Source organism: Papio anubis, chromosome 13 (assembly GCF_008728515.1).
Source record: "Papio anubis isolate 15944 chromosome 13, Panubis1.0, whole genome shotgun sequence".
Taxonomy (NCBI): domain Eukaryota; kingdom Metazoa; phylum Chordata; class Mammalia; order Primates; family Cercopithecidae; genus Papio; species Papio anubis.
In genome coordinates, this window is record NC_044988.1 from 12,536,576 (window position 1) to 12,561,419 (window position 24,844).

The window sequence follows — 24,844 nt, forward strand, 5'->3', positions numbered from 1 at the left end:
TTCCTTCTTTACGGCACTTAGAACTAGCTACAATTATTATTTGTATGATGTTGCTTGTCTTTTCTGTGTCCCTCCACTAGAATAAGCTTTGATGGTCTTGTTTGCTGCTATAGCTCTAGTACTCAGTATAGTGCTGAGCACACCGAGGTATAAACAGTTGTTGAAATGGATGAAGGAGTGAAATTTTCACACCCCAATGAGCCACAGTCCCTTTAGGAAAACTCATCTCTGGAAGACCCACCATCGCTGTAGTCCTCACCTTTCCCTTCCTTTCCGTCTGTCATGCTCCCATCCTCCTGGATGGTACCAGAGACTCGGATCTGCCATTGGATTTCAACCAGGAGGTGTGTGCTCCTGGGATTCATAACTTGAGGCACTTTGACCTACAAGATAATCTTATAAAAGCGGGTTTTATAATACACTCATGTGCCACATAATTGTTCAGTCCGTGATGTACAGTCCATACAAGGGTGGTCCCATAAGATTATAATACCGTACTTTTACTGTACCTTTTCTGTACTTAGTAATGCAAATACTTCCCTTTGTGTTACAATTGCTGACAGTACTCAGCACAGTACAGTCCAGTCCCATGCTACACAGGTCTGTAGCCCAGGAGCGATAGGCCATCCCACACAGCTTAGGCCTGCAGGAGGCTTTACCAGCTAGGTGTATGTAAGTGAGCTCTATCATGTTCACACAATGATGAAATCCTGTAACCACACATTTCTTGGAACATATCCCTGTCATTAAGCAACATATGACTCTATATACATCCTTATATTTGGGTAAATCACAGTATTTATCACATCATATAGCTGAGTCTCCTGTCTGTATATCCCACTGAAAATTTCTCAGAGAAGGGACTGTGTTTTGAGCTCTCTGACAGCTCCATGCCTGGGACAGAGTCTGGGCTGTAGTAGGTCCTCAATAAATATGTTAAATGAATTAGTACAAATGAACTAATACAAGTAATGAAGTTCTGTGATTTTACGGGTAAAACAATTTCCCATGAACTGACCGAGGTGCCCCTTTAAAAGATTGCTTCTAAGTTTCAAATAAATGGTAAGCAAATGGATTTTTGAGATATAAGTCAGTTGTCAGAAGGAAAAAAGAAGAAAGAAAGAAGAAGGAAGGGAGAAAGGAGGAAGAAAAAAGAAAAGGAAAGAAAGTAAGAAAAAAGGAAGGAAGGAAGGAAGGAAAAAAGAGATGGAAAGGAAAGGGAGAAAAAGGGAGGAAAAGGGAGAGAAAAAGAAAAAAAAAGGGAAACTACTTCCTTCCCACAAAGTAAATCCAGAACTACCAAGTTTAGCACTAAACTGGTGGAGTCTCCCAGGTGGAGACTCCTGGGTGGGGTATGAGAAAACTGCGTTAAAATAGGCCTCTCCACCCTTTTCCTCCTCCCATTTGTTTTTGTCTCACTTTAATTATGCCTGCTTCCTCCATGCTGGCCTCTAGGAATGCACTGCATCCCTTTTTAATGATCTCGCAAATGACGCTTTTCATGTTTTGCCTTAGCACAGCTCAAGGTGAGCTGAAAGGCTTTGCTAAACTCTAAAGGAAAATCATAGGACAATAAACACGAAGGATACAACAGAAAGAGAAATACTATGTTGCACAGAGTCCAGCCTTCTAGAAGGCTCTCTCAGGGCTGATTCACAAGCTCACTCAGCTCCGTCCCCCAACTGTTTCTCCAACTCAGCAGGCCACCTACTGGAGCCCCTCACCTTCCAGCCCGGTCTGACCTGGCCTAATGTTGGGGGCACCATTTGTAGACAACCCTATCCACTCCCAGAAATGCATTCCTAGACATCTTGAGACCTTCATGGGCAAGACAGGGTGCGATTCTTCTCTGTTCCTTCTGTCCCTGTCCTACTTGCAGAATGACCACCCTCTTTGCCTCAGGGGTCAGACTTTATCTTTCCATATCCATGTAACCAAATTTGAATAAAATATAATACTGGAGCCATCGAATAACAAGAAGTATATATGCTGATGGCCAGTTCTTTACAGTGTGTATTTAGTAAACCTTTCAGAAGATGAGAGTGTTTATTTTTGAGGAATTTGTGAAAGGCTTTTATCCATTTGCTGAACACTTGAATGGTCACTTCATCACCTCTCTAAATTAAATCACTGAAGTTGCACTATTACTTTAAAGTGGAAAAAGTTGTTATCCCTGGAGTGAAAAAATTAGGTTCAGCAGAAGAGGAACCCAAACTGAGCATTATAAAGTAAAATGCCACCAAGAGACACCAGCAGCACCTGGGAAGCTTCGCGCATCCACGCATGTGAGCTCACACCAGATGCAAACCTCGAGCTTTCATGGGCCAGGCGTTTCATGATCTTCACTAATGAAAACTCAGTCAGTTAGAACTGGCCTCATTCTGATAGTCATCCTCTTGGGGTCTTCAGAAATTGTCAACAGGCTTGCTTTGCATTTCTATCACCCAGGGCAGTAGGGGGTAAGATTGTGCTTAACTGGAAGGAAGCAGGCAAAGATGTGGCTAAGAACCATCTTCCAAGTAATGAGGCAGTACTGCAAGGGGAATAGTACCTGACTACCAGTAACCAAGGGAAGGTCAAGAAGAGGCAGGGCTGAGTATTAGCAGGAAGATCTCCCGTTTGCTGCAATCAGCTTTTCTGTCATGAATGGCCATCAAGTCATTAACTGTTTAAATATTCAGATGAAGACAGCTGTGAAGTCCCCTTCCCTGCATACCTTTGGTGTTCTATAATAGGACACTAGGGGGGCATTTTCAATTGTCCCCTCCCTGCCCTATTCAGAAATTCTGGCCTTCAGGTGAGGTAAAAAGCAGCTGTGTTTACTACCTGTTCTAGGGAAGGCTCTGTATCAGTCAGGGGCCAGCACAGCATCTTACAGCTGGATCTGACTTCTGCCCCAATTATAGCACAGGCCCTATAATGGTCCACTACCTTAGATCACTCTCCTCTCTCAGTCTGTGTAGGGAAAGAACTGGGAGGAGGAGTGAGCAAGAGATATGGAGCCATTGGTCTTCTGATGGAACATTCCGGAAGACAGGTAATGAACTCCCATCCTTTCTCCCTCTTTCTGCTCCCCCATGCCCAATCAGAAACCAAACAAGGGGCTTCAAGAGAATTCTTCATAAAGATTGGTGATGCTGTAAGAAGGGGTGCTGGGAGCTCACTGTGCATTTGAGCTTCTGTTAAGACAACAAGCTTGTGTGTACTGCAAAGGGAGCACAAAGGGACAGATAAAGATGGTGGAGCTGAGAGGGCCAGTGGCAGAGATTGCTTGCCCATCATCTGACAGGGCAAAGACATGTGAGTTTCTCAAGAATAAGTGGGCACTGTGCGAAGTGTCTACTTTTAGCCTTTTTGTCTGTACTCTGGCTGCCCAAAGGTGACCCATGGAGACACTCCAGAGAAATAGCGACAACAGAAAAAAGAATGACAACTGAGAAGTAACCAGATGTTTATTCTCCATCCTCAGTCCCTCCTCCAGGCCCTAACCAAACAGGAAGAACTAGCACCAGAAGAGGCAGAGGGGAGAATTCTAGGCTGTGACACCAGATGGGGAAGCTTTGAATCTGATGTAAGAATAAAGTTTTAAACTAGACTCAATTGTTTCATAACTAAAAGTGAACTGAAAGTCTTGGAATCTACCTGAGATGCCATTAAGTGGTGACCACACTGGCCCCCAAAATGCTGTAATGTGTACCACTATACACCTATCACACCTATTAGAATGGCTAAAATCCAGAACACTGACAACATCAAATGTTGATGAGGATGTGGAGCAACAAGAACTCTCATTTATTACTAGTTGGAATGCAAAACAATACAGCCATTTTGGAAGACAATTTGGTACTGCCTCACAAAGCTAAAAATTCTCTTACCATATGACCCAGTAGTCATGCTCCACGGTATTTACCCAAAAGGAATTGAAAACTTATGTCACACAGAAACCTGCACATGAATGTCTACACCCACTTTATTCATATTTGCCAAAATTTGGAAGCAGCTAAGATGTCCTTCAGTAGGCAAATGGATAAACTGCAGTACATCTACACAATATAATATTATTTAGAACTAAAAAGATATGAGTTATTAAGCCATGAAAAGACATGGAGGAACTTTAAATGCCTATTATTAAGTAAAAAGAAGCCAATCTGAAAAGGCAACATAATGTCATATCGTTGGAATCAAGTACGATTCCAATTACATGACACTCTGGAAAAGCCAGAATGATGGAGACAGTAAAAAAAGATCAGTGGCTTCCAGAGGCTAGGGGGTAGGGAAGGATGAATAGGAGACACACAGAGGATTTTTAGGGCAGTGAAACTATTCGGTGTAATACTCCAATGCTGGATACATGTCATTATACGTTTGTCAAAACCCATAGAAAGTACATCAAGAGCGAACCTTAATGTAAGCTACAGACTCTGGGTGATAATGTTGTGTCAGTGCAGGTTCACTGACTGTAACAAAAGCACCGCTCTGGTGCAGGATGCTAATAGTCGGGGAGGCTGTACATGTGTGGGGCAGGGGGTATATGCGAACTCCACTTTCTGCTCCACTTTGCTATAAACCTAAAATTGCTCTGAAATTGTTTGTAAGACGTGCTGCAATGAGGATATGGGATGTGACTGTGACTGAGGCTCAGTGTCTCAGGTGCCTCTCTTAGAGTGCAAGACAGCCTCCATTCATGCCATTTAAAAATTCAGGAAGGGAGGTAGCCAGCCCTGTCCTCTCCTTGCTGTGCTTTCACCATCATTTGCTGGGCTGTGGAGGCTGCTCTGTAGAAACCAAGAACCTGAGCAGAGAACATGAAAGTGTGGATTGGAGGAAACCTACAGGAAACAGTGGGGTGGAAGCTGGCATGGGGAGGTCCACCCACCCTTCCCCAGGGTGGGGGTCAGTGTGGCTGGAAGTCCACTCTCAACAGAAAGCTGTGCTGGGCAGAAGTCTTGGAAATGGACACACAAGGAGGGCTTAGGAAAGCGAATTTAGGGCAGGACCATTCTCACCAAGATGAAACTCAGTTTTACCATGAAATATATACATACCATTTTCTTCAACATAGGACTTTTTAAATCTTATTTTTAAAACTCAGACTTTTTCTAGTTTTAATTTTGAGAACTCAAGAGCTAAACTTGCCAAAGAGGATTACAAGGCGGTTGAGTGTATCAGTATAGCAATAGTGCTGAGCTAAAATACATTCAAATGAGCAAGAATTAAATATTAGTGTGAAATATCTTTAATTATAATAATTTGTGCCTTAGTGGCCCAATGTGCTGGTAGTACCATAGCTAAAGATATTAGAATACAATTTTCATCACCAGAGTTCTCTTTTAAAGACTCTTAACAGACAATACAAAAAGAGATAGGCTTTATAACTTACTGATGGGAAGGAGTCACAATCGAGGACTCTGAGAATCTTATGCATGTTATCACAAGCTCCAAAGGGCTCAGGCAATTGTAAAAGAGAAAACTCTAATTCAGGGCCACCAAAAGTACGTTCAGTGGGAGAGGGATAAAAAAGACATTAAAATGGACTTAATGAGCTGGCTTGGTGTTTAACCTCATCCTCCTATACATATACATAAGTGACATAAGTGACTGGGTTCTCTTATGCAGGCCAAGGAGAGGGGCTCCAGGAGGCACTAAAGAGTGTGCAAAAGATGGACCAAGAACCTCAAGGTCAGAAGTCAACAGAGAAGAGCCTCTTTAGCTGAGAGAAAAGAAGGCTGCATGGGGGATTCCAAAGAAGAGGCTGACAACCTCAACTGCAGAGAAGAGTCCATTTGGGACAAATTTTCACACATTGGTACTTCACTAGAATGACATCATCTGAGCCTGGACTGCAGAACTGTGTCATGGGTGACACTGTATCATGTGTAAATGAGGTCCTTCCAGTATCAACTTTCTTTTCTTTCCTTAATGGAATCAAATTATAAGACATGAGAATGTTGGCAGGTGGGAGAGTTTCTCCGTGAAGCAGAGCCAGAGGCCAAGGTGTATCTGCTACTAGTTTCCCAAAGAGTGCGATGCAAGAGTGAGGGATAAGAAGAGTGAGGCAAGGGAGGATTCAACTGGCTGATAAGCAGCACATGTCTGCACCCCTGTTTCCACATGGCCATTGAGGCAAAGCATACATACCTTTTACAGTCGTTGTAAAGCCACCTAAGGACAAGGTGTCTATCAGCTCCTGAGTTGCTGTTGATTTCATAGTGTAGGATTTATAGAGAAGAGCTGGTAGCCAGACAGGTAGGTGTAGGGCTGGGCAGGGGCTGGGATTTAGACCTGGGCAGGTGCAGCTAGTGGCAGGGGACTGGCCCAGGGGCAAAGCTGGTCTCTGAGACTGAAAACCATCTCCAGTCCAGGTTGGGGGTCAAGAAGAAGCTAAGTGCCCCTTGAAGTGGGGCAAGAGCTAGAGCAGGAGCTACTGCACAAGCCACTGTTTGGTATCCATGAGACTGACTGGTTGCTTGGGCTTGGGAAACACTGGGTTCTCAGGAAAGTCTGTTTAATGGGAAGAATGGAGGATCATTTATTTACGGGCTTCTGCCTCGTACTGCTTAAAGATCCCAACATGGGTGTTGGCTTCCCTATACTTCCAAGCTGAGCATGTTCGGGCTTCAGAGGAGTCCATCTGAGCTTCGTATCTCAGCATCAACAGGGAGGCACCAAGCCATGAGGTGAGAGGTATGTAAGGCAGGCAAGATGTTGTGCAGTCAGATGGGACCCCACAGAGAGCCGGTTATCACAGCAGGGGCTGGAGCATAGCAAAATGACCAATGGTCTCAAAGTCAGGCAGAGCCAAGAGACTCTGAGGCAGTGGGGGAGAGGCGGCATCTGCTACAAGGAGGGGGTTAAGCCACAGGACTCCATATCTCTTCCTTCTGACACTCCACCATAGCTGAACGCCCCTGGCCCCACGCAGGTTTTCCCAGACCCAGCATTACTCAAGCAGCTGCAGCTTAGCCCACTTCCTTTCCAAATTTGCTCAGCTGTGTACATCTTCAGCCTCCATGGCAGGCTGACTTGGTGCCTTCTGCTGACCACTCAGCTCCCGCTTTATGCCTGAAATCATTGTTTTTGTTCACTTGCCCCACGGGAGCTGACCCCTGAGTACCCCTAGCTCACAGCTCAACACTCATAGCTCTGGAATTCCTCCAAATAGTCCCTTTTCTGGTCCAGGGATGTGACTAGATCTCCATTCTGTTATTGCATCAGTAACCTTACTAGTCCTCTAGACTTCCTAAGATACCTAGGTTTGAGGGTCTAAACATAAGCTCAGAGCCTGGGTACCTGTCCTCAGGGACAGATTCCTTAAAGCCAATTCATCTGTGCATAAGACTCCTCATTTCTGGGCCCATCCACTTCAAGGGGCATTTAGCTTCTTCCTGACCCCCATCCTGGACTGGAGATGGTTTTCAGTCTCAGAGACCAGCTTTGCCCCTGGGCCAGTCCCCTACCACTAGCCGCACCTGACCGGGTCTAAATCCCAGCTCCTGCCTAACCCTATACCTATCTGTCTGGCTACCAGCTCTTCTCTATAAATCCTACACTATGAAATCAACAGCAACTCAGGAGCTGATAGACACCAGCTTTACAAGGACTGTAAAAGGTATGCATGCTTTGCCTCCACGGCCAGGTGGAAGCAGGGGTGCAGACACATGCTGCTTATCACCCAGTTGAACGTGAACAAAGCCCCAGGTGACTCTGCACAGGGACCATACTGCACTCGCTAGCCTTAAAACCACCACAGAAAGGAAGGAGGAGATTAGTTGTTGGAGGCACTAGAAAATCTAGCTAAGCCTGCTTGCAGGGCTCCTGCCGTGACGTTTGGCACATACCTGAAGTAGGGGCAAGCTGTAGCCTGTGTCTCTCTCTCTCTACCTCTTTCTATATCTCTTCTCTATTCTTTCTCTTCATCTCCTCTATATATAATATTATGATATAGATGGCAGGTTTAGAACTTAAAGACCTTCCCAAGGCCAGCAGCTTCTTGGTTGCAGACCTAGAATAGAGCACTCACTCTGACTCTCAATGCAGGGGCTCACTACCCCAGCAATTGCACCGTTGGTATCTCCTGGAACCAACTCATGTCCTCACCCAAGATTCCCACAGTGTGGGCAGCTCCAAGGCCCTGACAAAGGGCCTTTCTCCTCCATGTGGGTGATGCCAGGAGACAGTGATAGAAGGAAGTAGCTCCACTTTAAGTCCACAAAGCTGAGCCTTAAATGACTTGCCACTGGCATCTGTGCTCTGCCCATAGCACAGATAGAATTGCTACCTCACCCTAGTTCTTCCCTCTGATAAAATGCCTTAAAGCTTCCTTTTGTAAACTTGGCTGAGTAAGAACCAATAATGGAGGTCACTGCCAAGTCTTATCACAGCAACGTCTTTCATGTTGCACTAATAAATTTCAGAGTGCTTAATCATTCACATTAATGGGAAGGGGGTTACATCTTTAGAGCGGCTTTTTCCCGAGGTTAATATTTCATGCTAAATCTATTCACTCTTTTGACATTTTTATGACCTGTGTACAGCAGCCTCATATGTTCACAATAATGTTCAAATTGAAAGAGTATGATGATCACTTCACAATATAAAAAGTACTCTTTGTTAAGTCAATTTTAAGCATCTTGTTACACTTAAGACTTGTGGCCAATCAGATATTTTCCTTTTAGAAATCTGTTTCCTTTATTTTCCCAGGATTGCAATATTTGGAAAGGCTAGAGACTGTTGACTTAGCTGAGGTTCTCAAGAATCCATATGTTTCCTGTCCTCTATTAATGGTTAATTACCTTTAGACAAGTGAATGCGATCTATTGAATTAAAAACTTTAAGCATCTGGAAGCATCTGGAATTGCTACCCTAAATTTGGACCTGACCTCGAGTTTCTGTTTAGTTGTTTAGATAAAGGTGGTATGTCCTAGTACTAGAAACACAACCAACACATGTTCCATGCCATTTGCTAGTTCTTTATATATGCAGTACATTCAGTGCTCGCAAAAACCCAGCAAGCTAGGCATTCTGATGTTCAATTCTCAGGTACAGTAACTAGGGCCCAGAAAGGATAAATGACTTGCCCAAGTGTGTGGCAGAACCAGCAGCACAACCTCTCAACCCCCCGGCCAGAATCAACTCCGATATGCAGAAATTATCACCCTGTTTTGGATTCAAGTGACAGAAGTCATACATGTTATTCATTTGGGCAACTAGGATTCTGCAGGCTCTCACTGGGCAGAGTGAGACTTGCATCCCACTCCATGCCAAAAAACAAACAAACAAACAAACAAACAAAACCACCAAGGGATAAAACTGTTTCTTTCCCTTAAATTCTACCAACATTATAACTGTTCTGGGGAAAAGAAAAAAAAAAAAAAGCAAAACAGTATGTAGTTACTCTTGGAAGTGTGGTCCTCTACAGTGTGACACCTTCTGAAGTCAACGGGACTTTCTACAGCACATGCTGGCAGTAGACCCGGGACTGGATATGTCTCAGTAGGAATCTAGGGACTGCATTTCTCTTAGGGAAGGCCCTTGCAGAAAGAGAGAACATTTACTTTTCCCAAGGGTATTCTGTTTCTAAGGACTCACATGGAATTTTTAGTTCTCTTTGCTATTTTTAAAATGGTCTAAGGGTTACCTCTAAGTCCTGACCACAATATTCCCTCTTCTCAGGAAAAAGAATGTTCCTTCTTCAGCTGGAGCATGTTTTATGCATTGCAATGGGGCACTCTTCAGATCCATCCTTTCTGCACATTAGTGACTTGTCTGGGTCTAATTTAGGCCACAACACACATTGGGCAGGAACTCTTTAATTCTATGTTCTCTTCAATGTTCAGCAGATTTTGTTCACTCAACAAATGTTAAATGCCAGTAATAACTAACACCTTCTCTCTCTAAATAAAGCACTATTTTGAGACAGCAAATACATGACCATTCTGATTTCATCTTTTATTTAGAGAACGGGGGGAAAAAAGCCACACACAAAGATTCTGTCAGCAATGCTTGAATTTCAAAGTCTAAAACTGGGTCATGGTGACAGGATGGAGCATATGAGATGCTAAGGAGTCCAGAAGCACTGCAGTGATCTGGGAGTGGTAACAATAGAGAGTGTCTTCTGCAAGTCTTCAGGAAGGGGACAAGGTGGGAGAGCAGAAAGGGCACTGGATGGGGAATCTGCCGCCGAGCCATCCTCTGGGGTCAGCCACTACTGTTACCTGCGCTCCATGTAGCTTGTACTTTCCTTTTCATGGGATTCAGGGATCAAATTAGATGATATCAGGAAGCAGTCTGTTCATTCACTTAAATCATTCATATATTGAATACGTTTATCGGGTGCCTGCTTTGCATTAGATATGGGGAATACGATGGTGAGCATGGCCCTCAACCTCATATAACTTAGAATAGGGGAGATACTAATTAAATAATCTCAATGTAGCTATAAAATTACACATGTAATAAATGCTGTAGAAGACAGTGTGTTTAGAATTAGAAGAGATATTCAAAATACTTAATAGGCACCGACTAATCAGAACCTACATAGCTCTTGGTGGGTGAAAGGCTCCATGTTGTGCTTGGAAGTAACTCTTTAATGGCTGAAGGATGTGGATTCAGGGTGGTGGTTACTTAAAAACTTGTATAAAAATACCTCAATTTTTGCAATCAGTGTTCTGGCTAAATATTGGTTTGCACAAAGGCTTAAAATGGAAGAATTTACTTTGGGCTGGAAGGCTGATAAAAGGGTTCTTGTGGGGGTAACATTCAAACAAGACCTGAAGAATAAGTAAGAATTCACTAGGTGAAGGGAGGAGGAGAAGTCATCTAGAGGTAGCGAGTGCAGCATGTGCAAAGGTCCTGTGACAGGAGAGGTGAAAATGTGCTTGAGGAGCTTGAAGAAGTCCAGTATAGCTAGAGAACTGTAAACAATGGGAGATTCACAAGGGATGAAGCTGAGGGGTCATATGTGAACCAGGACATGCGGGATTTTGCGGGCCAGAGAAAGGATTTCACTATTTTCCCTAAAAGCAATGAGAAGACATAGAAGATTTTACGCTGAGAATGGCATGGCCAGATTTGCACTCTACAAAGGAAACTCTGGCTGCTGTGCAGAGTAGGGATTGCAGTGGGAGTAATGGCCAGGCTGACACTGCCGCCCAGAAAGTTTGATGGCTCGGAGTAGGATGTGGGTAGCAAGAGTACAGAGAGAATAGAGTTTCTTACAGAACTTGGCAGGTGATGGTCATTCACTGAGATAGGAAGCACTTGAGTAGGCTAGGGCATGCTGGTGATGGGAGCTAGGAAAGAGGTTATTGGGAGAGGAGCTGCGTGTGTTGAGATAAAGGGAACTCTGCAGTCTCCAGAGTGAAACCTGAGCAAGTGAGAATGACTGGACCAGAGGTGTGCATTTGTGAGTTATCTTCGCAGTGATCACTGATGCCTGGAGAATGGAGGAAATGGCTTTGGGAAGAGGAGTGAGACTGGGAAAGGGCCTCGAGAAATTCCAGCAGTTAGTGGCTGAGCCTTTCCCTGTGAAGGAGACTAAGAAGTACCTATAATGGACAAGGGCCAACAAGGTGGTGTGGTATCAAGGGATCCAAGAAAAGAACATTTAAAGAAACAGGGAGTGGTTACCAATTGTCAAATAAGATGAGGACTGGAAACGCCTACTGGCTTGATTTCTAGAGAGGTTTCACTAAGGGTTTAGTGAGAACCATTATGTATGTGTGTGTGTGTGTGTGTGTGTGTATACATTGTTTTTTTTCCCCTTAACTCTTGGACTTTGAACTAATAACAGACTCACAGTAGTTGCCAGTTGCCAGTAGAGTCCACAGAGGTCCTCTGTTCTCACCACCCAGCTTCCCTCAATGGTAACATATGTAAGCATAGTGATAGCGCATCACATCTGCATAAATGGAGCACAGGAAATTGACATTGGACCCTTGCAATTAACTTGACTACAGACTTTAATCAGATTACAGTAAGCATAACTTTGATGCAGCAATGAGGCAGAAGTTAAATCAGAGTGGGCTGGGCAGGGAGTGGAAAGAGACAGGCAGTGTAGATGGTAAATATTTATTAGGTTCTGCTCTTTGCCAGGCTCGGTGCCAGACACTGGGCACAGTGTGGAACCCTGGAGGAAACCTTCAAATCCACAAAATCTGGACAAATAATTCAGGGAAAAAGAAACAGAGGATAATAATTTACCTCCAGCAGTGAGCACTGGTATCAGAGGCGACAAGGGGGCTGGGGACCAGGAACCCTCTAGTGGAGTAGCCCCTGAGAGCATCCAACCTCTGGCAGTGGCAGGAGAAAATATGCTCAGAGAGAGGCAGACTCATCAACACTCTCCCTTCAAGACAGACTTTCTGGGGAAAACAGATTCCATTGGGCCGTGTAAGTAGTCACACCTTCCTATGAAAGTGTGGCCACTTTCTTCTGTTCCATATCATCGAAGTTGGCTACCCCCAGCCAACTTGATACCCCCAGGTATCAAGCAGCCACCGATATCCTGGGACACATTTCATATTTGTCCCTCATTTCAACTGGTGGATGAACAACCATCCACCAACTAGAAAAATAATGAAATATATGAGACCTTGAAGGGTAGATTTTACCACTAGTCCACATTCCAGCACCTCCCTCACTGGGGTCTTTCCATGAAGTTCTGTTTTCAAAACGGAGGGAGGCAAAAGAGAGGAGGTCAGAGGAGGAGGAGGCGGTGGTTGGGTGGCAGCAGGACTTGGCTGCTCCCTGGACCGGGGCCATGGAAGGCCTCCTCCAGACAGGTGCCTTCAGACAGGTGCACGGCTGGGAGGTCTCCCCTCCCTTTGCTTCATTGCATCTTGACGGGCAGGGATCTAAAGAGCCCTGGCTGTTCCTCATGTGAGAGGAGCTGCAAGGGGGTACTGGCCCTGCATACTAATTGGCCGACTTTAATGACTTTTCTTCCCCTCCCTCCTACCGCCACAATCCCTTCTTCCGAAATCACCAGCTCGGCTCCAGGCGGAGGAGGCTTGCTGCCATGGCAACTGAGCCTTCCAAAGCTGGGAAAACTCACCATAGGGATGTGAGGAGAAAAATTCCACTGGTGAATTTCCAAAGAAGAAGGGCTCAAAGGGAAGGGAGAGGGAGAAAAATGGTTTGGGGGATGATGTGGTTGGAGATGGGGAGCTTCCCTGGTTGAGAACCGACCAGGGGATGCACCCTACAAATGTACCACTGGACAGATAAACTCGCATAGATAATACCTGGGTGAGAGGATTCGGGGCCTGGCACTGGGAGGCTTCATCTGCGTAACTAATGTTCATATCGCCTCATCCACGGGGTGCCCAGCACAGAAACACGGAGGGCAGCAGCGTGTCCGCAATGTCCTTGTCTCGTTAATAAGATGCTACCTGTGTACTCAGCAACATGCATTAGAGATGGAATGTGCTCTGATCAAAACGTGAATTTTGCCACTGAGGGCAAAAACGAATTACCATTTTTGCTCTGCTAGAAAATCATATTTGAAACACAATTATCCCTCCTTTGAAAAAGAGAGGAAACATATCAATATAAGGTGTGAGCTTCTCTAATAAATCGCTTCAGGGGAGGGACGAATCCATCCAGGTAAGTTTGCTGGCCAGTTTGCTTGGAGGCAGCCTGCTCCTACCCAATGTGACCTAAGACTTTTGATGTTGCTACGGGGAAAGATGCCGGGCCAATAGCATTCGGAGCTTTTGTGTCCTCTTCAATAATTTTGAGAGGACAAAAATGCAATAGACAGTGAGGGGTGGGGGTGATCCTCTCTAATTGTGGGGTGCCCCTCAGCGTTGTCCTTTCTGAAACACTTCCATTCATTCCCCTCTATTCTTTAAGCCTCCCCTTCAGGTCTCTTTTCTTCCTGTTGCTAAAGCAGGGCATTGCTTCTTGCGTCATGTGCCCATGGCATCATTTCTGAAACACCCCAGTGTTCAGGAGCTGGCGCACGTAATGTCAAAGGGGTGTTTAGTTCTCAAAACCAAAGCAAACACACACACAAATGTTCTCTTTGGAACCAATGTGGGAGAGTTTCTAAAGGCTGACCACAATGTTTCTGACAGTTTCCTTCACTCAAAGGAATGGGCAAATTCCACCATGCCTTTATCTGTGCCTGACAACACAGAACCAAGCCAGGGCTAGAAGCTCGCTTAACATCCAAGTCAGGAAACCCTTAGAGCAAAAGAGTGCCTGGGTTTGGAGAAAGAATACAAAACCCTACAAAATGGGAGGCAATTGGTTTTCAGATGGAGCAATCAGTGCAGAGAAAAGCCTTATTCGTCCGTATTAAGTAAGATACACAACAATGTCACATTCACCTTTTTTCCTCTGATGTCATTTTCGACACAAAGACTCTGTGACATGCTTGACTCCCAAGTCCTGGCTCTCAACGTGACATTGGACAAATCTTTCATTCATTTCATTTCAACAAATATTTATTGAATAAACTCTGCTAGATGCCCGGGATACAAAGATGAATATCCGCCTGGCCTTCTTTGAGAGGTCATTGGAGATAATAGCAAGCTCCTACATTTCTAGGCTCCTTCCAGTTTCCAAAGCATTTCATCTAATTTAATCCTCAGGACCAGCCTGGCAGTGCATAGACAACGTCTGTGCTGCCTGAGCAAGGAGTGAAAGGCGGAAAACCCTCAGCAAAAGATGCCACCAATGTTGGGATATCGTACTTGTTATTACCAACTCACTTTACACCTAGGAACTTAATGTGCTAAAATTGTATGTTCTTTAGGTACACGGTACTAGACTGCCTGGGTTTGAAAAACCTCTCAGGAGATTAAATATATTTGCCTTCAAAGACATTTTTTGAAAGTGAGGACACTTTATCCAGAAAGAAAAGTGGTTTTACTTTTAAAGAAGACTACAAAAAAAGACATTTTCAAAGCAATGGCTTGATGAGGTAGAAAAAACACTGGACAAGGAGTCGGAAGGCTTATAGCCTGATTCTGCTCTGCGGCTTTTGGAAAACGAGAAAATTGAGCCAGATGACTCTACACTGCAGGTCAAAAACCCTGCATGACTTTCACGGTGGGTCTGAAATTATAGATGTTGTTCAGCAGTTCTTGAAAAAAGTGGGATCAATTGCAGTTTCAGAAATTATGCAATTGGTTATGACATATATGTAATCATTTAACTGCCAACACTGGGGTAATGTCAAGAAATGAATGGCATTTTCAATGGCTTATTATTTTGAGGTATCCTCTCACATGTATTATGGGACCAGATAAGGATGGAAGTATAATACCTGGAAAAAAATAGACATTCCATAAATATCTGGTTAACAAATATATAAATATATGGGAGAATAAATGAAGAACAGATGATTTTAAGGAGCAAAGAACAGAATTTTGAAGTGGTGACAACTGAGAATATAAAGAGAGAAGTTTCTGAGAAGAGTAGTGAAGTGTTTAGTGCCTCAAACAAAAGCTATGTAACCAAGAAACAAAATAGTGGTTTGTGGGGTGGGGTGGCGTAAGCTGTGCAGGTCCAGTGGTAAAAATTTGAATGGTGCTACTTTAGTCCTACAAGCCTTTTCTTGAGGTTTGGTGATTTGCTGCTCAGTAGCTGAGGAGCTTTGGCTGAGTAACCTGTATTCTCTGATTTGGGATATTTGCATTTGGAAGATGAGGTTGTTTCTCTTCCAGCTCCAAGGATAGCATAATTTTGTGCAGATCCAACCACCAGATTTAAAGCCAGAGTCCCAGCTTGTGTCAAAAATATCTGTCACCTTATGCCATTTGATGCAGTCAGATAAGCCACTCCTGGTAGCCTAGGCTCCTTGGTATTTTGGCCTATGGGTTGGCACAGTGACAGTGCCTCCAAGGCCAACCTGCCTGTTGTGCAGTTGCCCAGCAGTGCTGGCTGACTTTGTAGGCTGCCTGCCTACCAAGGTCCTTCCTGTAGCACAGGCACGTGGCCTGGCATCACCTGCCATTACTTGATCTGAGTAAAATGGTTTCACCCTCATGATAACCCAGGTCCCCCATTCAAAGAGCTCAGGCTGATGAGGACTTCATGTAGGCCCTGTAAGTGTGCACACAGCTGTAGAGCTGATTTTCCTTGCTGCATCAGGGCCCCATCACAAAGTTTTCTATGATTCTCTAATGCGGTGGTTCTCAAACATGATGGGAGAACTGTCTCATTCTTTGGGAAGATGTGAATGAGTGTATGAATGAGTGTGCGAGTGAGTGTGTATGTGTGTGAATGAGATGAAACTTATAGATTAAGTTCTCAGGGGAATCCTGATTCACACTCTCTGATCTCCCACCCCTTAACAACCCTGGGTTTACATGAGATCACCTTAATTCCACAGACAGACATTCAAGGACTTCACATCTTCCAGAGTCCTCTCTCACCAAGTAATTCCTTGCTCTCTCTCTCCCTCCAGCCATGGTGGCCTATCTATGGCCCTCCCCTGCCTCTGACGGTGTGGCTGCATTTTCTGGTGAAATGTACTCACATCTCTTCTAGATCTCACCAGCTCCAAATATCCTTCCAGATGTAGCTCAAGCTTCTTTGTGGCACTCTACTGAAACTACCAACTCACAAGGGCATCCAGCATTTAAACCAGATTAAAAGTGCTCCTAGGCCGGGCACGGTGGCTCACGCCTGTAATCCCAGCACTTTGGGAGGCTGAAGCGGGCGGATCACGAGGTCAGGAGATTGAGATCATCCTGGCTAACATGGTGAAACCCCATCTCTACTAAAAATACAAAAAATTAGCCAGGAGTGGTGGCAGAGGCCTGTAGTCAGAGCTACTCGGGAGGCTGAGGCAGGAGAATGGCGTGAACCTGGGAGGAGGAGCTTGCAGTGAGCCAAGATGGCATCACTGCACTTCAGCCTAGGCGACAGAGCGAGACTCCGTCTCAATAAAATAAAAAAAAAAAAAAAAAAAAAAAAAAAAAAGTGCTCCTAGAGTGGAACTATATCTATTGGCGCAAATCTGTGTCCCCTGCAGAGCCCCATGGGGACTAAATAAGCACTTGATGATTGATGGGTAATAAATACAATAGTAAAGGTTTTAAGGAAGTAACTGCAGTATTTAAGGAGTTGAATAAGAAATTTACAACATTGAAGAATAGGCAAATATATATATATATATATCACTAATTAATAATATTAGTTAACATCATTAATTACATGTAGGGCAACATTATAAGGAAAATACAATAAAAGTTCAGAAGTTCTACCATTAAAATTCTTTTTGTGAAAATAAGTTAGAAGTGTATTTTCTGCATCCTAAGTATAATTTAGTGGAAGTAAGTAAAACAATCAAGAAAATACTATTTAAAAAGAAAATTGAAAGCAGTAAATTCTCCTCATGTGTACCATTGCTTAGTTAATGCTTCTGCTAAGAAAAATAACTTTTAAGCTGTTCAACTTGGTGTCACTGACTTTTCATTCTTAATGCTTCACTACCCTTTGATTCCTCAAAAATGAATCACCAAGCTTTAAACTTTTTGTAAAGTTAGGAGGGAAATACAAAGAAAAGGAAAAGTAAGAGAAGAATTTTTAAGTAATAGAGGGAAGAAAATATTTATTCTCTGATTTTCTCAAGGAATAGTGATTCCCTTTGTGCCTGGACTAAAGAATACTATTTGCAATTTTCTAACTTAAAAAATGGAGATGTGTTCCTTATCCTTTTATTTTTATAAAACTGTATCAAAATCTATGAACATGAGTTATTCAATGTACTCACTAGATCACTTCTTCATTCAGCAAACCAATTCCTGACCAGAAATTAATGAGGGACAGCTAGTGGTGCTCAATTAACATAAAACTTCAAGAATGTTCTTTCAGAGTGGTATTAGGTTACAAGGCTGAACTTCTTAACAAATTCTTTTCATCCTGACATGTGAAATTGGGTCAACTTGGGTCTTAAATGCTTGTTTTTTCAAATCAAAAAGTATCAAATATATGATCCCATTTACAGGAGAAGGTGTGATTTTCTACCCTCCCTCAGCTTCATCAGAAATAGCCCCAGCTAATGAACTTCATATTTCCTCTGTGAAATCACCTATGTTTCAAAACCCAATTAGAAGACCATCTGTTCTAATCTAAAGGGCATTTTTGCATGTTTTCTAGATGTATGTTAGAATGTCTTAAGTGGAACAGTTAATTTATATTTACCTTTCTGGACTTAAACACAGTGAATGCAATGGTGGGTTCCCCAATTATGGGCAAAGGCCACCCTTCTGTCTCCTGCTCTGTCTCCCTTATATTCTCTCCAGACTTCTCTTGTCTATTCTCTCCAGTAATTCATCAGGTTCACTGTATCTAAAGAAAACAAGTCTGTCAACAAATGAGACACATAAACGACCATGGCACTTTTCAATATTGTAAGGTGGCAAAAAAGGTTTCAGTTGTGACTGGAGCAATCCCTCTAGAGCAGGGGTCCCCAGCTCCCAGGCCATGGACTGGTACTGGTCCCTATCCTGTTAGGAACTGGGCCACGCAGCAGGAGATGAGTGACAGGCAAGAGAGCATTACTGCCTAGGCTCCCCCTCCTATCAGATCAGTGGTGGCATTAGATTCTCATAAAAGCACAAATCCTACTGTGAACTGTGCACGTGAGGGATCTAGGTTGCATACTCCTCATGAGAATCTAGCTAATGATGATGACCTGAAGTGGAACAGTTTCATCCCCAAAGCATCCCCACAACCCCTGTCCGTGGAAAAATTGTTTTTCACAAAACTGGTCCTCTGTGCCAAAAAAGTTGGGGACTGCTGCTCTAGAGAATTACTATCAGACAGTCTGAATATGGAGGGCAGGGGGGTGGGAGGGTTGAAAACGTCACAATTTCTATCGGTTTGGGGGCCGTTTGTGAAAGGGTAGTCATCTCCGGGCTTCAAGTAGTAGTCAGATAATAATTGTAATTTAACCTGCCCATGCCTTCAGACAGCAACCACTGTTCAAACTCTGAGAGGTTGTTCTACAAAGAACACAGAGAGCATCTATGTGTAATTAAAGCTCCAGCTGCAGGAATCTGCTCATTAGAAATTCAGAGAGTCCTCGAGACCAGCTCTTCTTAGTGTTCCTTGCCCCTTCCCACACCCTCTGCTCATTTCTTCCTCTTTCCCATCCTTTCTAGCTTTACAATTCACCTCTGAACAGAGGAACACCTAACAGTCCTACTTCTTAATTAAATTGTGTGATCCTTGAAGGTGTGTCTTACTTGTCTTAACACAGAGCCTTAATCAATGTTAGCTGAATTAATGTAAGTTCCCTTTACCCATTCAGATGCTGACAAGAACATTACTTCCATGCAATGAATCTTGCATCTTAAAATCTTGAACTTTATCTCTAATTATGCCTAAACAATTCAAAGAGAGTAGATTTCAATCTTCAGAAAGCTACCACAATAATATTTTCTGTATTTAAACAAACAATGAGCACAAAGATTACTCAGTGGGTAGATATCACTCTCAATACGTTAGTTGCATAGCTGAAAGATCAGGCTACTAGTGATTAACAGACCTTAGGCTGTACAGTGAATATTAAGCAAGTTCAAATCCTGGCTTTCAGTACGTATTGATGGCATGAAAGTATAAACAGAGCTTTTTTCCTTGACAGTGGAGCGTTTGGGTGGATTTTATCAGTAGCCCCTATAACATGCCCAGAGGAGTTTGCCCTTAGTAAGGCTCAATAAATGTTAGTCACATCAACCACAGAGGTCAGCTGATCATACCTCCTTCAAATTGAGATACAAATTATAGGGTTTTCAGAAAGGGCAACTTCATTTTGTATCACTCATAGAAAAAGAACGCAAAAATAATGTCAAGAGATTGGTTAAAATCTGACTAGCTATTCCCTATCTGCCTGACTTATCTAAATAAAAATGATTTATTAACAAAAGACTTGGCTGTTTCTGCAAACACCCTTGCTGGGACAGATATGTGATTTTTTAAATCTCCTTTTCCTAAGGAGACAGTCTTGTATCTGTAGCTTAATCAAAGGCATTTCTATGACAGGAAGACAAAGTCATACTCATAATCTATAATAATAGCAGGGGCTCCACAGTTTTAATGTTTGATATGTTAATACTGCTGAAAGTTTTGTAACACATTTCTTTCATTTGATCTCCACAACAACCTGCTGAAGATACAGGGTGGAGACAACAAAAAAATGAAATAGAGATGTTAAGAGGTTTTTTCTTTGGCAACACAGTACAATAGTGGCGAAGATAAGACAGGAACCTAGGACTCTAGACTCCCAATAGCAAGTCTTTCTAGTTTATAAACAAACAACTTCTTAACAAACTGTGGTGAATTTTTTAAAATCTGAGAACTTGCTCTAAACAATTTTTGTTGTATCACATAGTGGTGGTTCTCAGCTTCTTAGCCTGTGGTCCCCAGGCCAGCCATACTGTCTTGATCTGAGAACTTGTAAGACTTGAGAATTCTAGGCTTCCACCTCCACCCTAAGCTTACTGAATCAGAAACTGTGGCGGAAGCTAGATATCTATTTTTTTATTTTTTATTTTTTTGAGATAGAGTCTCGCTCTGTCGCCCAGGCTGGAGTGCAATGGTGCGATCTTGGCTCACTACAACCTCCGCCTCCCGGGTTCAAGCAATTCTCATGCTTCAGCCTCCGAGGAACTGGGATTACAGGCATGCACCATTATGCCAGGCAAATTTTTGTATTTTCAGTAGAGATGAAGTTACTCCTGACCTTAGGTAATCCGCCCACCTGAGTCTCCCAAAGTGCTGGGATTACAGGTGTGGACCAACACGCCCGGCCCTGAAATTTGTTTTAAGGGGGTCTCCAGGTGACTTTTATGCAGGCCAGAGTTTGAAAACCACTCCCCTAGAATATAAAGGCTAATAATCACTAAAGTATCTCATTTAATCCTCACAGCAACCCCAAGATAGGTAATTCTGTCATTACAATTTTGGATATGATGAAACTGAGGCTCGAAAGAAGAGTCAACATTTCTAAGCTCATGAAGTCAGTAAGAGGAAACTGAAACAGAAATGTATGTGTTTGGCTAACTCCAGAGCCCCAGCTCCAAAACCCATCATCCCATGCCTTCCACCATAATCGTCAGAAAGGGTGTGACCCTAGAGTTCAAATCTGCTCACCTACAGTTTCCACTTAAGTAAGACTATTTCTTTTCTTCACAATGGACCTTCACATTTAAAATGAAAGCTATCACATCCCTCCACTCAAATTATGTAATTTGTGGGGGCAGGTAGGGATGTTAAAATAACTAGTTTTTTGTACTTGACAGTGGAAATCTGAATTTTTATGGGGAATGAGCCTACAAATACCCCGTGGGATCAAGGCTCCCACAGCTCAGGTCTCTTTTTACACTATCCCAGATTTACAATTGAAGAGCACTTTTGATCACTGAGGTCTCCAGATGTTTGGTACTTATTTTCTAAGCGGTCCTAGGGAAATAAAAATTTAATCAACCTTAGTTTCCATTAGTAGAAGTAGCCCAAGGGTTCAAAGACAGTTGTTTATAGTCAGACAAGGAATTAAAATAATCGTGAAGGCCTGAATTCCTGAAGAGGAAGTCCCCGATGGAAGCCTTGACTGCTGTCCTTCAAGATGCTTTTCCGAGAACAACAGGTGCCCTGCGGTGTTGTCTTAGAATCTGTTGATGCTGATCCCAGGACAGAGCCTGTCTCTAAGTGGTTGCATGCTTCACTTTATGTTGCCTCTGTCAATTTCACCTTGGGGTCATTACGTTTTCAGGGAACCATGGGGACAGAGCTGATTATGAACTTAAAGGACAGCAATTTGGTATAAGATGCTGTTAAAGAGCAAGTAGTAGTAACTTTGAAGACTAGAACTGGGGATACTAAAGGGCCGTTTCTCCTTAGCTCATGCATCGGCAAAATGATCTCCTTACCAAGACCTATTTCAGAAGGGTCAGAATATTAAGCATCCTTTCCCACTTCCCTGTATTTGATTTGCCCAACAAAAGTGACATGGGGTATAAATTAGGCAGGAGAAAAAAAAATCCACCACTGCTCTAAGAAAGAAAAATCTATATAATCTGCTGAATACATGCATATTTTCCATCCCCTTCAATAAACATCATTACATTTTGTCTACTTGTCTTTGTGGAATGTAGATTATCTTGGGATAGGTCATATCCTTGAAATTATTTTTAAATCAAACCATACACATTTATTTGTTTAAAAGAAATGGTCATGTGAACATCAAAGAGTTGCCATCCCACATACTGGATAAGTGTTAGTTTCCCTACATTTTTATATTATATGGAATGCATACAAAAGTGTGATTTTGTCATTGCACATTGGGTTTGTAAGTAAGAAGTGAGGGGGGCTAAAATAAACCTAAATGAAGATGTTGGGACAAAGGATAAGATGGACCTTAGATCAGCATGACGATCTTTGTGATGATGTAGTTGGCATACAGAAGACAGAGGCACTTAGCTACCACATGGATTTAGACCTGATGGCTTCTTTTGACCATGGAGTCTACTAGGACCCTAGGGGAGATTTCTGGACAAGGATTCAGGTGACCCTGGTGCTGCCACAGACTCCTGAGTGACACAGGCCAGCAGATAGATCTGTTTCTTCATTAGGACCACTAATAATCTAGAGTCAAGGTCCTCCGGCTGAGAAAAATTCCTGCTTAATCCTGCTCAACTCATCCTCAATCATTAATAGCGGCCCAGGTAGCCTAACATGTACCCTTGTGGGTGTGGCATAGACGGGTTTCCTAAAAGCAACCCGGGCTAAAGGCCACCGAACTGTTCCTCTTCCTAAATCTCTAACACTGACATTCAATACTGAAACATCGTTCCATGGGGGTGTGCAAAATATAATTCAACCCCCGAAAAAGGAAAGATACTATTGCATGTAAGTACTAAAACTTGCAGAATATTCTAAAATAGTTTACATTTTCATTAATCAGAATGCTTATGCAGTAACAAAGGCACTGGATAAAACCCAGAAATGAAATCCCTTAGTCAGTTATTCCACATGATACTAATCAATCAGCTGGCTTGATACCCCTCTTCCCCATTGAATTGTCTAACGTCTTGGCTAAGCCAATTACTATTTGCCTGCATAGACTTACGTTCCAAATAATCAATAAAACCCCAGAAACTATCATTTTAAGGGTTAAACTGCTAAGTGATTCAAAACACAGGCATTTTGAAACAATTTCTCCCTCTAAAATGCCCTCCTTTTTATCCTGTGGACATAATGGCCTAAGTAAAATACTATTTTTTAAAACACCAATTCTTCCACTTAAGGGAGAACAAGAACATGTAAGTATCATATCTTTCCAATTGATTTAAGAAGACAATGAAAAACACATCAGCTTTCAGTTATTATAAAATTTGAACTATAGGGCAAATAAGTTATATTTTGTTTCCAAAATAAAATGAAAAATAGGTTAGAAAAATCATTTAATTATATATACACAAGTAACTACATATGCAAATATATATACATGTACTTTAAGGAATTAGTCACTTATGAGAAAAAAATCAAGACTTCAAAAGTTAAATGTTGAGGCCAGGTGTGGTGGCTGACACCTGTAATCCCAGCACTTTGGGAAGCTGCAGTGGGTCGATCACTTGAGGTCAGGAGTTCAAGGCCAGCCTGGCCAACATAGCAAAAACCACTCTCTACTAAACATTAAAAATAAATAAATAAATAGATAAATAAATAAATAAACAAAAAACAGCCAGGCATGGTGGTGTGCGCCTGTAATCCCAGCTACTCAGGAGCCTGAGGCAGGAGAATTGCTTGAACCCAGGATGCGGAGGTTTCAGTTAGCCGAGATTGTGCCACTGTACTCTAGCCTGGGCAACACAGTGAGACTCTGACTCAAAAAACAAAAACAAAAGTTAAATGTTGAAAGCAAAAAGCAGAAAATCTAAATAAGACAAAACAAGAATGAGTTACCAAAATTGGGAACTGTTTGATTTAGCCATCTGTTTATTCCAGCCCCTTCAGACAGACCTGTCCTGCCATGAAGCCATTGCCTACATTTATATATAAAAACTTGGCAAAGGATTTCTTTCACACTACCTGCTGTCTTGAAGTCTGCACTAAGCCTGACTTTTGTTTCCGCAGTTTATGCATTTACTCCTCTTCTGGGGCTCACATTCGGCATCACGAGCTTACACGCTCCATTTTGGATATACTACCCAAGCCCAACCTGACATGCCTGTTTCCGCTGTGATTCTCACACTCATCCTCTGCCCTTTGTATAGGATGACGGGTGGGGATCTCTTTGGCTGTTGACTTCCTGCCTTGGCTCCAGAGGAACTAAAAGAAAGTCAGAGGGTCAGAAGCCATGCACCAGTAACCAAAGGAATACAGACTCACACCTAGGGACAGTGTTTTATTTAGGAATTTGCAAAATTTGTCATTTAATCACTAATCTTCTCAGGGCTGGATGTAACAGAGACACTGGGGATTAGTAGTTCATAATGTTCATGTATTGGTGTATGCGGTACAACTATTTTAAGAGTGGGATGACAATATAATATTGCTCAGAAGTCATAATCATGTTCATATTTTTCAAGTCTACAAGCCCTCTATTGGGAACTTATCCTAAGTAAATAAGTCAAAAGAAGAAAACAGTCCCACATACAATCATGCTCTCTGCACAGCTATTTAAAATAGTAAGAAACAGAAAAATCTAAAAGTTCAACAATAGGAAACAATTAGGCTAATTACAGTAATGCATTTGGGTGGAATACTGTTTAGCCATCAAAAATATAATCATTACTCATTGTAACAAGAAAAATGTATAGAAGAAAAGACCAGGCACACACACACACACACACACACACAAAATGAACACAAATTGTAAGATTCA

At 42.7% G+C, this 24,844-nt stretch overlaps 1 protein-coding gene and 1 long non-coding RNA gene across 7 annotated transcripts in view; one reads left to right on the forward strand and one right to left on the reverse strand.

Moving 5' to 3' along the window:
* The window catches only part of LOC103878465, a 44,477-nt gene extending 38,774 nt beyond the window's left edge, over positions 1–5,703 (forward strand). Inside the window, exons 3-5 of one of the 2 annotated variants that reach the window (XR_002517676.2) lie at positions 2,955–3,037; positions 3,470–3,571; positions 5,617–5,703. This is a non-coding gene — a long non-coding RNA (uncharacterized LOC103878465). The remainder of the gene's footprint in view (positions 1–2,954; positions 3,038–3,469; positions 3,572–5,616) is intronic. The other variant, XR_002517677.2, reaches the window with a different exon arrangement.
* Positions 1–24,844, reverse strand: part of NTRK2 (neurotrophic receptor tyrosine kinase 2) — a 366,819-nt gene that overhangs the window by 24,662 nt on the left and 317,313 nt on the right. The gene's annotated exons all lie outside the window — the stretch shown is intronic.